General features: G+C 41.4%; 1 pseudogene; it reads left to right on the top strand.

Annotated features, from left to right (window-relative positions):
* The window catches only part of LOC133344243 (CUB and sushi domain-containing protein 3-like), a 435,165-nt pseudogene that overhangs the window by 336,120 nt on the left and 86,921 nt on the right, over nt 1-12,124 (top strand).

Genomic DNA, 12,124 nt, shown 5'->3' with positions numbered 1-12,124 from the left:
ACGAAACGGTATTGATAACATACACAACAAATAGATCGATCGATATTTTTTTAACGTGACAATATCACCCTCAATAAAGTACGCATCAGTGCATATTACAAGATAACTGAAACAGAGTATAGAACAACAATGAAAATGATCAACATTTGAAAACCTAATCTGTGCTTGAGGGTGCTCCCTTTTTCACCACTAATTTGAACTAGTCAGGAATCATTGTGTGTGTGTGTATGTGTCAGTGTGTGTGTGTGTGTGTTGCACCAAGCTATTGCCAATCGTTATTTTTAACGTAGTTTGCATCTTTTAGAGGTTGTTTTGCAGCTTAACGTGTGTACTTAGGGTGATAAATCAACTTCCCCAGAATGGAAACAAGGGTTTCTGAGTGTGGTGTTGACCACACAGCACCACCTTGCGTTGCTAATCACACTCGTGCTAAACATTTCTCTTTAGCATCCACAAGTAATATCATAAAACACAATTAGTTGTGTCTGTGTGTCGGTGCAGTATATACTGTATACGGCATTTGAATGTGTGTTTGCCTATGGATGATTTAATCCGTTTACCGAATGTCCTGGACAATACAATTACATGTAGTTCTCCCCCCTTCCGATACTGTCAAATAGTGTTCTTCCTATGCTATGTCCTGTTTTTTTATGATAAAAAATGAAACTCAAAGAGGTGGCAACACAAACTACAAAATATTGCACAGACCGTTTTATGGTCATGACAGCGAAATTATGAATCGGCCACGCTGCTCTGAGGTGTGCAAGGCACTCGAGCCCCCTTCATCTTTTGTACAAAGAAACTGCTGTCGATGAGTAATGGGTGGCGGCTGTCGTGCTTCGCGCGTGCACTGCTTATGCTCTGCCTGTGCACTGCTTGTGCTCTGTGTGTGCCCTGTGTGTGCTCTGCCTGTGCACTGCTTGTGCTCTGCGCGTGCTTTGTGCGTGCCCTGCGCGTGCCCTGTGCGTGCTCTGCACATGCTCTGCACGAGTGCTATGCACATGCTCTGCACGAGTGCTATGCACCTGCTCTGTGTGTGCTCTGCCTGTGCACTGCTTGTACTCTGCGTGTGCTCTGCACGTGCCCTGCGTGTGCCCTGCGCGTGCCCTGTGTGTGCTCTGTGTGTGCTCTGCGCGTGCGTGACTGGATGTGTGGTGGACCCCACGGGTGCAGCCTCCACTTTGTGGTGTTCGACACGGAGGCGGCACACGACCTGCTCAAGGTGTGGGACGGGCCCTCCGTGCCCTCCCAGGCCGGGGTGCTGCTCAAGGAGCTCAGCGGCTCCGTGCTGCCCGACGACATCCACAGCTCCCAGAGCTCCCTCTCCCTGCACTTCCAGTCCGACTTCTTCATAGGCAAGACCGGCTTCGCCATACAGTTCTCGTGTGAGTCTCCTCATCCAGCGCTCACTGAATCACTCGCTCACCAGCAGTCAGTCATCTCCGTATTACTCTTCTTGTGCTACTAGCATGGTTACTGTTCTAGATTTGAAGCTTTCGTGACTGCAATGATTCATATTCTTAGGTTTATTTCGGTAAAGTCACGTAGGTAAAAAACATTAAAAAGTAAAATTAAATAAAAAATAAAAATCACGACGTTTCGGAGGCAACACAAGCTTCCGTCTTCAGGTGGTACCGTCACAGCCACGACAGCTGTATAAAGTAAATGAGAGATTGCAGAAGCCACCACTCCGTTTATATAATGGTTGGAGGAGGTGGTGCAGCAAGAGCCGCATACTTTTATTAATATGGTAAGGTGAGGCTTAAGACTAAGAATAGACTGCATAACAAAGGCTGAGCCTTTGTTATGGAGAGGTGCGGTTTGTGACTCAACCTGTAACAGGGAGACCACCACTAGACATGGTAAAACTGTGATGGTTGTCTGTCAAATAAGATTGGCAAATAAGTGTAGTTAAATCTTTTTTGCATGGTTAATCACATCTTTCCAATGATTACTCAGTTTGTAACCGTCATCACGGTTGAAATTATGTCTGTGTTTGTATATTTGTATGGCTTCGTGTACAAACCTTTGATACTGTTCCCGTGAAATTCACTCACTGATCTATACACCCATGCTGCATATCATCCGTGGTGTGTTCAACTACCGCGTCGCTCGACTTTGGAATTACTTATCATTGTCCCTTTTCTGAAGTTCGTTCAACTATGGTCAAAAAAAAAAACTCTTGTCTATTATACCTTTTGTTACACATTCTTAACAACCCAGTCTCACTTTGCCATTTCAACAGTTTAATTTCAAACCAAATCCAATAAACCATTAAAATATAAAATAAAAAAATGAACAACCAGCTTTCCTATCCAAATGCCATCTCCAATTGATTGTATAATTTTAGATTCTCATAGTAAATATTTACACCGTAGTTTATTCGGCAATTTTACGTGCAGCGGAAAAAGAGTCATGCGAGCTAATTTTAGAGGTTTTAATACGAGAAATGAATTTTACATCAATTTTATGATGCTATCGTACCCGCCAAAAGCACATTGGATTTCGACAACGGAATAAGGGTTCCTTATTTTTATCAGTCTTCTTTTCTTTGTTTGCTTATTCCGCTCTTGACAATGTGTGTCAATCGATGAACAAAAGAGCACAGCATAATACTATTTTGTGTTTCTGGGCACAACCATTAACCAGATCAGATACAATAAAAGCATTCCAGAAGCAACTTATCCAGTGTCCTTTTATTTAACTCAATTGTACAACAAAGCTCCCTGACAGCTTGTAAAGTGATTTATAGTGCTCATATTTGAAGTTCATGATATCTGAGATAATCTCTCATAGTGTGTAAAGATACACAAGCAAGCCCGATACATGTGGGCTTGCCACATTGGTGTATTTAAGATGCATCTCATGGCTCTTATATAACATTTTCTCAACAGACCCCATTGTTGAATTAATACCTGTATAATCCCAACGTGGGAATATTTACAGAGTAGTGGGAAGCCCATTGAGATCAAATTACTTTGAAGGCTCGCGGGTATCACCTTAACCCCCCCCGACCCCACACTGACTTCCGAAAGCTTGCATCGCCCCCCTGCACACACCGCTCCCAAGTGACACGCAACTGGCCATTTTATGATTTAGAATTGGACTCACATCACGCGCTGGGTTATTGTTTTTTTTTATTACAACAAAACGCGAGCCCAATACAACACGCCGAAAGGTTCTAAAGACAGGGTACCGGAACTCCGCGACTAGCTGTCCTGGCGCAATGGGACCAGGCGAAAGGTAAACGACACAATCGCTTATTGTTAATAATCATGATAATAATCAGCGCCGGGGAAAATAAGCCAAATTAGTTGGGCAAATGTCTACTTATATATTTATTTTTTGGGAATAGCGACCTCGCTAGCATAAACTACATATTATAAGCTTTTAAATGTGCCACCTCATTGCAACCTTTATAAACAGTTTGCCTTTAGAGGCTAATCCCCCTTTTCCTGATGACGACCGCTTGTGTTGCTATCGAAACGTCATGGCTTTTGTTTGTTTTTTATTTAAAAAACTCAGGCCACAGTCTACATTATAGACTGCCAGTACACTCACCGAGGTTAAGAACCAGGCTACAGTCTAAATTATAGACTGCCAGTACACTCACTCCGATTAAGAACCAGGCTACAGTATTATTTTGTATTATTTTTACATGTATTCACTTTATTTTTATATTTCTATCTACGTGACTTTACCGAAATTACCAAAGAATATAATTGGTGGAAATTTTAAGGAGTTCTACAGACAAGCAGATATAATGCATTCAGCTTAGCTGTATATATATAACAGATTCACATTTGCATCCCTATTTCATCAGCCGATTGTACTTTATGTATGGCCTATCTAAAATGCTGAGTGATTAAGATTGGAGATTACTCTGCATTATTAGTGCAATGGATGTCTTTGTTCATACCACACGCATAGGTCACAACACGTGTAAAGAATGCAAGCTTTGATTAACCATCTGCTAGGAATGTAGGAGGACAATAACGTAAGAATTGAAAGCGTGACACGAGTGCATTCTGTCCACTTATCAATTTGGACCGGGGCTCAAATTTAATCTGATGACATTTAACTTCTTGGGAAAATCACGCCTTTTGCAATACAACACAGTGTGCATTTTGTATTCCTTCCATCTGTATTTAATGCCCATTTTATTTATTCACGAACACTCGCATTATACCAACACAATACGCGAGGACCCTGTAGATCCATTTCTTGCTAATCCATGATGAGGAATTAAATTGAAGATTAAAGTAGCAAGGTAGTAATTTATATCTCAGAATCCAGCAATCATAGCAGTTAATGCAACTTGTTTTGTTTGATTTATCTTAAAGGATTTGCCATGTACAACTTCATCTCAGCTTTATTCCCACCAAATTCTGCTCCCCATCCAAAAAGGTTGAAGTCACCCAGCAAGGCCCGTTCGAAACACAAAATGCAGTTCTAAAGAAATGAGTTCACAATCTAGATGTAAAAGTGCATGGCTCCAGTGGCTTAATAATATCGCAAGGAAGAGCGTTCCAGACGGCCACAGAAGCGCATATGAAAGCGTGCTATGCAGTGACCATTTCTGTTCGATGGCCAGCCAAAAGCCGCTGCGAGGATGACCGGGGTGTGGGGGGAGGGTGTTGTTTAACCACAATTGACCACCCTGGCTCTGTACAGGTCAGTGAAGGTAGCACGCGTTTGCCTCGCTTATTGCTGAGTATGGTACCGGTGCCCCTATCTCCTGTCCAGTATTGCTACTCACGACTTCAGGATGCACGGGCTTCTTCACCGCGTCAAGGCAGCGCTCCGTTGAAGACAAAACCGCAGCTTAGCTGGCAATTCTGCCAGTTTGCCGCAGCTTTCAGAGTGCCATTTAACGCCGCTTCGTTTAACTCAGCTGAACCTCTAATAGATAAGAACGATGAATAAAGTGTCAATAACGGTAATTTAGAAGTGCCTTTGTGCTGGGATACGTCTCCATGCTTGCCTTGGCAGTGTTTGACAAAAAGATAATCAATTGCCTTGGTGTAATGCAGCCGCTGTGGCCAGAGCTTGCCGTGATCCCGGCGTGCCAACAAATTCCACGCGGAGTGGAACGGGCAGAGAACCTGGCAACATCATCACCTTCCAGTGCCAGCCTGGGTACCAGCTGCAGGGTGAAGCCACCATCGTGTGTATGCATGGGGAAAATCACTACTACTGGCAGCCCGACCCACCCACCTGCATAGGTAAGATCTCCGTCGCGCACACACCGCACCAATAAGTTGAATGCTTGCATTATGTATCTCACTTTCCTCTTGATAGCCGGTCAAGTCAAAGACAAGTGAATTCATAGGCATCGACCGTTTGTGGAAATTTCACATTTCTATTGTGGGGGCAAGACTGTCCACTGTTGACCTCACGAAGTGCTTCCCGCGTTACTGGCTCCTGAGGGAGGATGGCATGTGTGATGTGTCATCAACCAACCAGGGTTTGAACTCACAACCTTCCAATCACCAGCCACTAGCTCTAGCACTGAATCTAACACAATGACGTTAGCATTGTGTTAGATTCTATCCATTAGAAATAATAATAGCAATGTTATTTAGCAAAATGTGAATGTATTTGGAATCTGTGTGCACAAGTGAAACACTGTTTATGTTTGTTTGTTTCAGCTTACTGTTAAGAGTGCGGATCACATACAGCATAGTCTGTACATGCATATGTATTATTTATTAATGCAGAGGCCGGGCAGTTGCAACAGTGGTTAGGGTGCACAGCTTGCAATTAGGAGGGTGTGAGTTCCCAGTCGGGGGTTGACGCAGCCCGTGATCTCTTCAGGGTCTATTAAACAAGCACGCACTGTGTGGGAAGTCTTACAGATACTCTCACTGCCGCTAAAGGAATGTGGAATTTCTACCATTAGCTGAAAATAGGAGATCGGTGTTCTAGCCAACGCCTGTCCTGGTTTTCCAGGATAGTCCATCTTTGAAGTAGCTGTACTAGGATATATATATATGTATGTCTTTCTGGGGCATTACAAGTTCTGGCTATTGTCAGTTGTATAGTTCTCCCCTCTTCCTGTATTGTGAAATATTTTTCTCACAAGATATATCATTCTCGGAGACACTGGGCCCACATCATGTGTCCCTCTCACCTCCTCTTTGGCCCTCGTTACTACCTCATCCGGTCACGTGTCTTCTCGGGTTCACTCAGACTACCATGTCCTCACCCGACCTCTCTCCCTCGCTGTCACCCGAACTATGCCCCCTAGGGGCCCTTCCGTCCCGTACTCATCCCGGTGCTAGAGAGAGACTTCACACCGACAGTGCCGCTCTTCTCTCGGTACAGGCGCTACACCACAGAGAAACTACGCGCCACTACACATTCAACTAAAGCTGTAATTGTCAAGAAAAATCGTTCAATATTAATATCATCCCATGTATGCAGTTAACATGCAAGTATCTACATGCCCCATGTTGCTTTTTCGGACATTAATTTTATACTTGGTAATTTGTACAGGACTTTTGCCTGCAGAGGTTTGCAACTAAGTGGTTTTGTCTTGAGCATTGAAAATCAAAGCACTTCGCGGCAAAAAAGGACAAAAAACAGTGCTCGCATTCTAAATCATTAACGGTGCCACCTTTCTCAAGGGAAGAACGTGACAGTTGTGTCTGGAAATTTCCTGCCAATAATACACCTCAACGTTGTTCTCCAGTGGACAAAACTGAACGCTCAGAGTTGCACTGGCGCCTTTAAGCTCTTTCAAAGTGTTTGAGCAGAATACTGTGCCTAATAAAATCATGCTGCTTTTGTGTAACATAGCAGCGAGTGTGCAGTCAGTTTGTTATTTTGTTTGTTTATTTTTAAACATTTGAAGAAAAAACATAAAATCAACTCGTGTGCAATTTAAGTGCGTGGTGGATTATTAAATTGCAAAATCGTCATCGCTAGCAACAGCTTAGGAAGGCCTACATCCAGCAGTGGATTGATCATGGCTGATGATGATTCAGTGGAAACAGTGACAGTGTTTCAAACAGTTGTTAGGAAAAGACAAGTGGATGAACTTGCTGTGTGACACACGGATATAAAATACTCCTTCAACAAGGAAATTGTGTTCAGAAATAATTGACATAAACAAACATTAGACACTGGGGAAAACGCTACTATAGGAACAAGGAACAAGTTGATTAACAAAAGAGCATTACGGTTTATGGTACATTAAGCGATTACGCTGGTGGTGTTTTTAAACATTGGGAAAATATTATGTGTACACGATTGAGTTCAGAGGTTAAATGTGTAGGAACAAGCTCGTGAAAATTTCACACCACTCCCCCAGAATACATGGACAATTAATTACTTAACCATACACATTCTAATGAAAAATGGGACTACAGAAATAAATCCAGAGAGACTGACATGTCCTCAATTAATTTATAACAACTCTGACTTTGGATGTTGGCAGGGTTTACGCTTAAGAAGATGACTATATATCGACATTCGTTTTAGGTGACCATTGGGAATTAAGTCAACAAGTGTTTTAATGATGACCTTGATGGTACTGCATATGCTCAGAGATGTCTTTGAATCGATCATTCAGGATGATGTCAAATGTCAATTAAAATGTATGGATTCACATAAAGCATATTCAGATTAATATTTTCTTGAGGATTTGTTGTTTGACTTTCTTTAGTAAATTATGTAGCTGTAGCATATACATAATTTAATTTCCTTATCTCGACTTTATGGATGCAGGACATGTGTTTATCATTTCTATTTGCTTTCTTGTAATTTAATATGAATAACCTTGTAACGCATTTGGTATTTTGGCCTGGCTACAATAAATCTTTCATATGATGCAATTAAATTACATTATACACTGTAATGTGACAGAGGGAAGGAGAAACACACAAAAGTAAACTTTGTTGTGGTTTCATTTTTTTTTAAGCCACCATGTATGTTATTAAATACCCACAGAAACTTTTTGCAGGAACAATCCCGGATATTGGATGCAAAACATCTCACACGTTCACGTTGACTAATTTGCACTTGGTTGTATTCATGTGTGCATGTGTATTATATTTTGCGTATATTTTCTTTCACAGCGCCATGCGGGGGAAACCTTACAGAGCCTGCTGGTTTCATTCTCTCTCCTAATTACCCGGAGCCATACCCTCCTGGGAAGGAATGCGATTGGCAAGTTACCGTCACGGCAGACAATGTTATTTCTCTGACCTTTATCAGGTATGGCTTCTGCAAAGCGCTTCTCTGCACTATTGTGACATTAAAGGTCATCACACGGAAGCATAACTGCTAAGCAGTGCTAGTAATGTTACTTGTTAATGAGCACACTCTGTAAACGAGCCTCTGGTCTTTATAGCCCTTACAGTTCCTAATCAGTGAATGGGGTCATCCTTAAAGGTCATGGTAATTTAATTGCATGCTGCATATGGAGTTTAGTTGGACTCTTCCGATGAAGTTCGCGTACGTTGGTGGACATGACTTGTGGTGGAGCATAACAAGGTGAAGTGGCTAATTGTTGAATTCCTCGCGTGCACAGCAGCTTGATATACTATGTTACTGCATGAGATATCCATGGATGCAATATTCAGATCAATTTTGTTTGATGCAATGCTTTAGTTCAGGAATCTCAGAAATAACCCTCACATTTATTTTTGTGGTGTATATGTGCATTCCGTAATGCTTTCTCAAATTGAGTGTGTTTAATATTTCATTATTTATTACGTCATTAAATATATGAAGGCTATTGAACTGACATATACCATGTTTAATGTAGGCATAGTCCAAGGCAAATGGAAAAAAATACATTACGTATAGTTCTATAAAAGTGTGAGTCTGGCAAGGTCATATCATTCATTTTCGGTTAACGACTCACAAATAACCTCTACTTTGCTCTGCTGTAAATGTTTTCCTCAGTCTTAGCAGTCTTAACACAATCTTGATTTGAAGCTTTCGTTACTGCAGGGATCCATACTGTTTGGTTCTTTCGGTAAAGTCACGTAGGTATATAATAAAATAAAATAAACCAGTCTGCTTTTTCATATTTATTTATTTTTTACATCACAAAAACCACGTCCCTCTGAATGAAATATTCCACCTCTTGTCCGCCCCTTCCATACTGAATGGCAGTTTTGATACCGAGACCAGCTACGACTTCCTGCACATATATGATGGCCCGGGCTCTTCCAGCCCACTGATCGCCAGCCTGCAAGGCTCCAAGCTGCCCGGGCGGATTGAGAGCACTGGCAACAGCATGTTTATGGCCTTTCGCAGCGATGACTCGCTCAGCCTCAGTGGTTTTCACATTGAATACAAGGGTGAGGTCGCCTAACGCAAGCACAACTTTCGACTGAAAGCAAAACTACACACACACGCACTGGCTACATATCCTCACATTTCACCCATGCAATTGTAAGATAGCAACGTACGATGGCATTATATTGTTTGTACAGGACATGTTTTATTTGTGTAAACGTGGGGCCTCTTGGCAGATCGCAAAAGTGATTGAACATGATTGTTTAAATGTTGAATGTGCATAAATTCGTTTTGTGGGATAATTTGCAAGTGTTAAATGATACATTTCCTACTATGTATGTTTTATGTAAATGTCTTTATTGAAGAGGTCAACATTCATACCCTTCAATGAAAACAACGGTTTTAGGATTTGTATTTTTATCTCTGTGAGCCAAGATTTCGTTTTCATTCATGGTGATTGTGATCTTTATGCTCGGCATTGAGAACTAAAGTCCACCGTTTTAATTTCAGAGTGGGAAAAATGCACATAATAAAAACTAGGCAGTTTTCTCACCAGGTAATGGCATGTTGCCCAATTGAACATGGTGTGGAATTGTTAGTGGCCCATACACTTTGTCTCACAACTAAAAGTTTTGGTGAAAATGTAATCTGCACAGAGAAACCCCAAGAGTCCTGCTTTGATCCTGGGAACATACAGAATGGCTCCCGTCTGGGCACAGATGTCAAGCTACGATCTACCATCACATATTTCTGTGACGCGGGCTACACAATCCAAGGCTACTCAACTCTGCTTTGTGTTATGAGCGAGGATGGGAGACCCATGTGGAACAGACCCATGCCATCCTGCCATGGTAAGTGAAGGATCTGCAGCCGTTAGCATTAAACCCACATATTTTGTACGACCACTCTTCCCCCCACTATTTTGGGAATATGCTGTTAAGTGCTCTCTGCCATATGTTACAGCTCCATGTGGGGGCAAAGCAACTGCCTCTGAAGGGGTGGTCCTTTCTCCTGGATACCCCAGAAATTACAGCAGTCCTCAACATTGTGTGCACACCATCACCGTGCCCAAGGATTTTGGTAAGGGTGTCTCAAACTACGTTGGCTTTGATTAGATTTTCGATGGAAAAAGTGGTGCGATCCAAAAATATCGAATTATGACTTGAAATTATTATATTTGTAACTTATCGTTTGGTCATATGATAATTATTACGTAGCTTCAGTCTTAAAATCCCCCTCAACCTAATGTTAACTCTCATGACTGTTCTTGAATCACCTGAATCTTTACGTGAGTGAAACACACCCAGCGCAACCTTTTGCAGTAACGTCAAATACAGCAACACAGCGAAATACGCATTATGATCCAGCTCAGTTTGTTGTGATACCTTCAACATGTCACCTTGTGTGCATTGCTGTTCAGTCATCTTCGGTCAGTACGCGACCTTTGAGACGTCGGTGAAAGATGTCGTCCATGTGTACGACGGACCCTCGCAGAGCTTCTTTTTGCTCAGCGCATTGTCAGGCTCCCACACAGGTAACCTTGCACATCGTTCATACAAAAAAGCACTTAGCCAGCAGAGTAACGTTCATCAAAGTTATCGTCTATTTTCAACATGGCGTAAAGTAATTTGATTTTACATGCCATTCATGCAAAAGTGGCTGTAAGTCTTGACCGTTCGCCAGGGAACGTAGTTGAAATTTATACTCTTTATTAACAGAGTAACCGCATATTTAGATGTATTATCTGCTATAGCAACCTTAAAAAACAGAAGATGATGCATTTCAGATGGCTTGGGACAGAACTACTGAGATTCTGTGGCGTTTGAATTCACATGGTCACGTGCTTAAATTGGGCTCTCGAGTGTAGTGTGTTGATCGTCTCAGCCTAATAACCAATGACTCATCATCATCCGCCATCATCAGTCCACCGCTGGATGAAGGCCTTCCCAAACCACCAGCATCTATAATGATCCCGCGATGTAATTGTCAGCAACGTAGCACCTGCACACAAGTGGCATACAAATAACCACTCAAACAAGCTCATTATTTAACATTTTATTTCGTACATAATTTTAATAAATTCCAGCACTGACAATTAAGGATAGTCCTATGAAAATCTGTTCCCACAACCGTTCTCTGATGCAAGGATGCTTTGCTCCATGAGAGTTGCCAATTAATCGTTCATCCCGTGACATGATGCCCGGCAGATTCATAAAATTATAAAAAAAAATAAACTGATAAAATAAAGATTATCTGTTTTGAAATGGGAGTCTTTATAACTGTTGTCATTTATCTTTTCCATTGTATTCTTCTCAATTTATTCAAATTTCATCACAAGACGAAGATTGCATTTAGAAATCTTGCAGACAAATATATAACAATGCAATTTGTATTTATTTTCCGTAAAAATGTAACCACGTTTTAAGATACTACATGATTAGGAATATCGATTTGACTGTCATGCGACAATCTCATAGGAGAGCGCATGGAATAGTGCAACCCCTATTTGGAGAATTTCTAACAAAAAATATTTTCTACAGACAATTTCTTATGCATGTAGTACATTTCACATATTGTATCGTATTTTACATTGGTTTGAACATGTTTTTATATTTATGGCCTTTGGTATGAAACTGACAGATAATGACCTCCTGCTACCAGTAGAGTTCACTATACAATAGGCTGCCTACCTTTGGTAATTTATGTACAAGCAAAATTAAGGAAATAGTTTAGGTGGGTAGTTATTTTTTAAAGAGGATACGGTATAACATATTTTAGTGCTGTATAGACGAAATAAATTACTGCACTTCCATATGTGGTTGAATGTGATGTTGTGTCAGCGATTGTATTTGTAATGCTTTGTGTCTCCTCT

The sequence above is a fragment of the Lethenteron reissneri genome, chromosome 19 (genome assembly GCF_015708825.2).
Source record: "Lethenteron reissneri isolate LAM-NWPU_2019-01 chromosome 19, ASM1570882v1, whole genome shotgun sequence".
NCBI lineage: Eukaryota > Metazoa > Chordata > Hyperoartia > Petromyzontiformes > Petromyzontidae > Lethenteron > Lethenteron reissneri.
The sequence above is the reverse complement of the archived record's forward strand: the minus strand, read 5'-3'. Positions and strand labels throughout refer to the sequence as shown.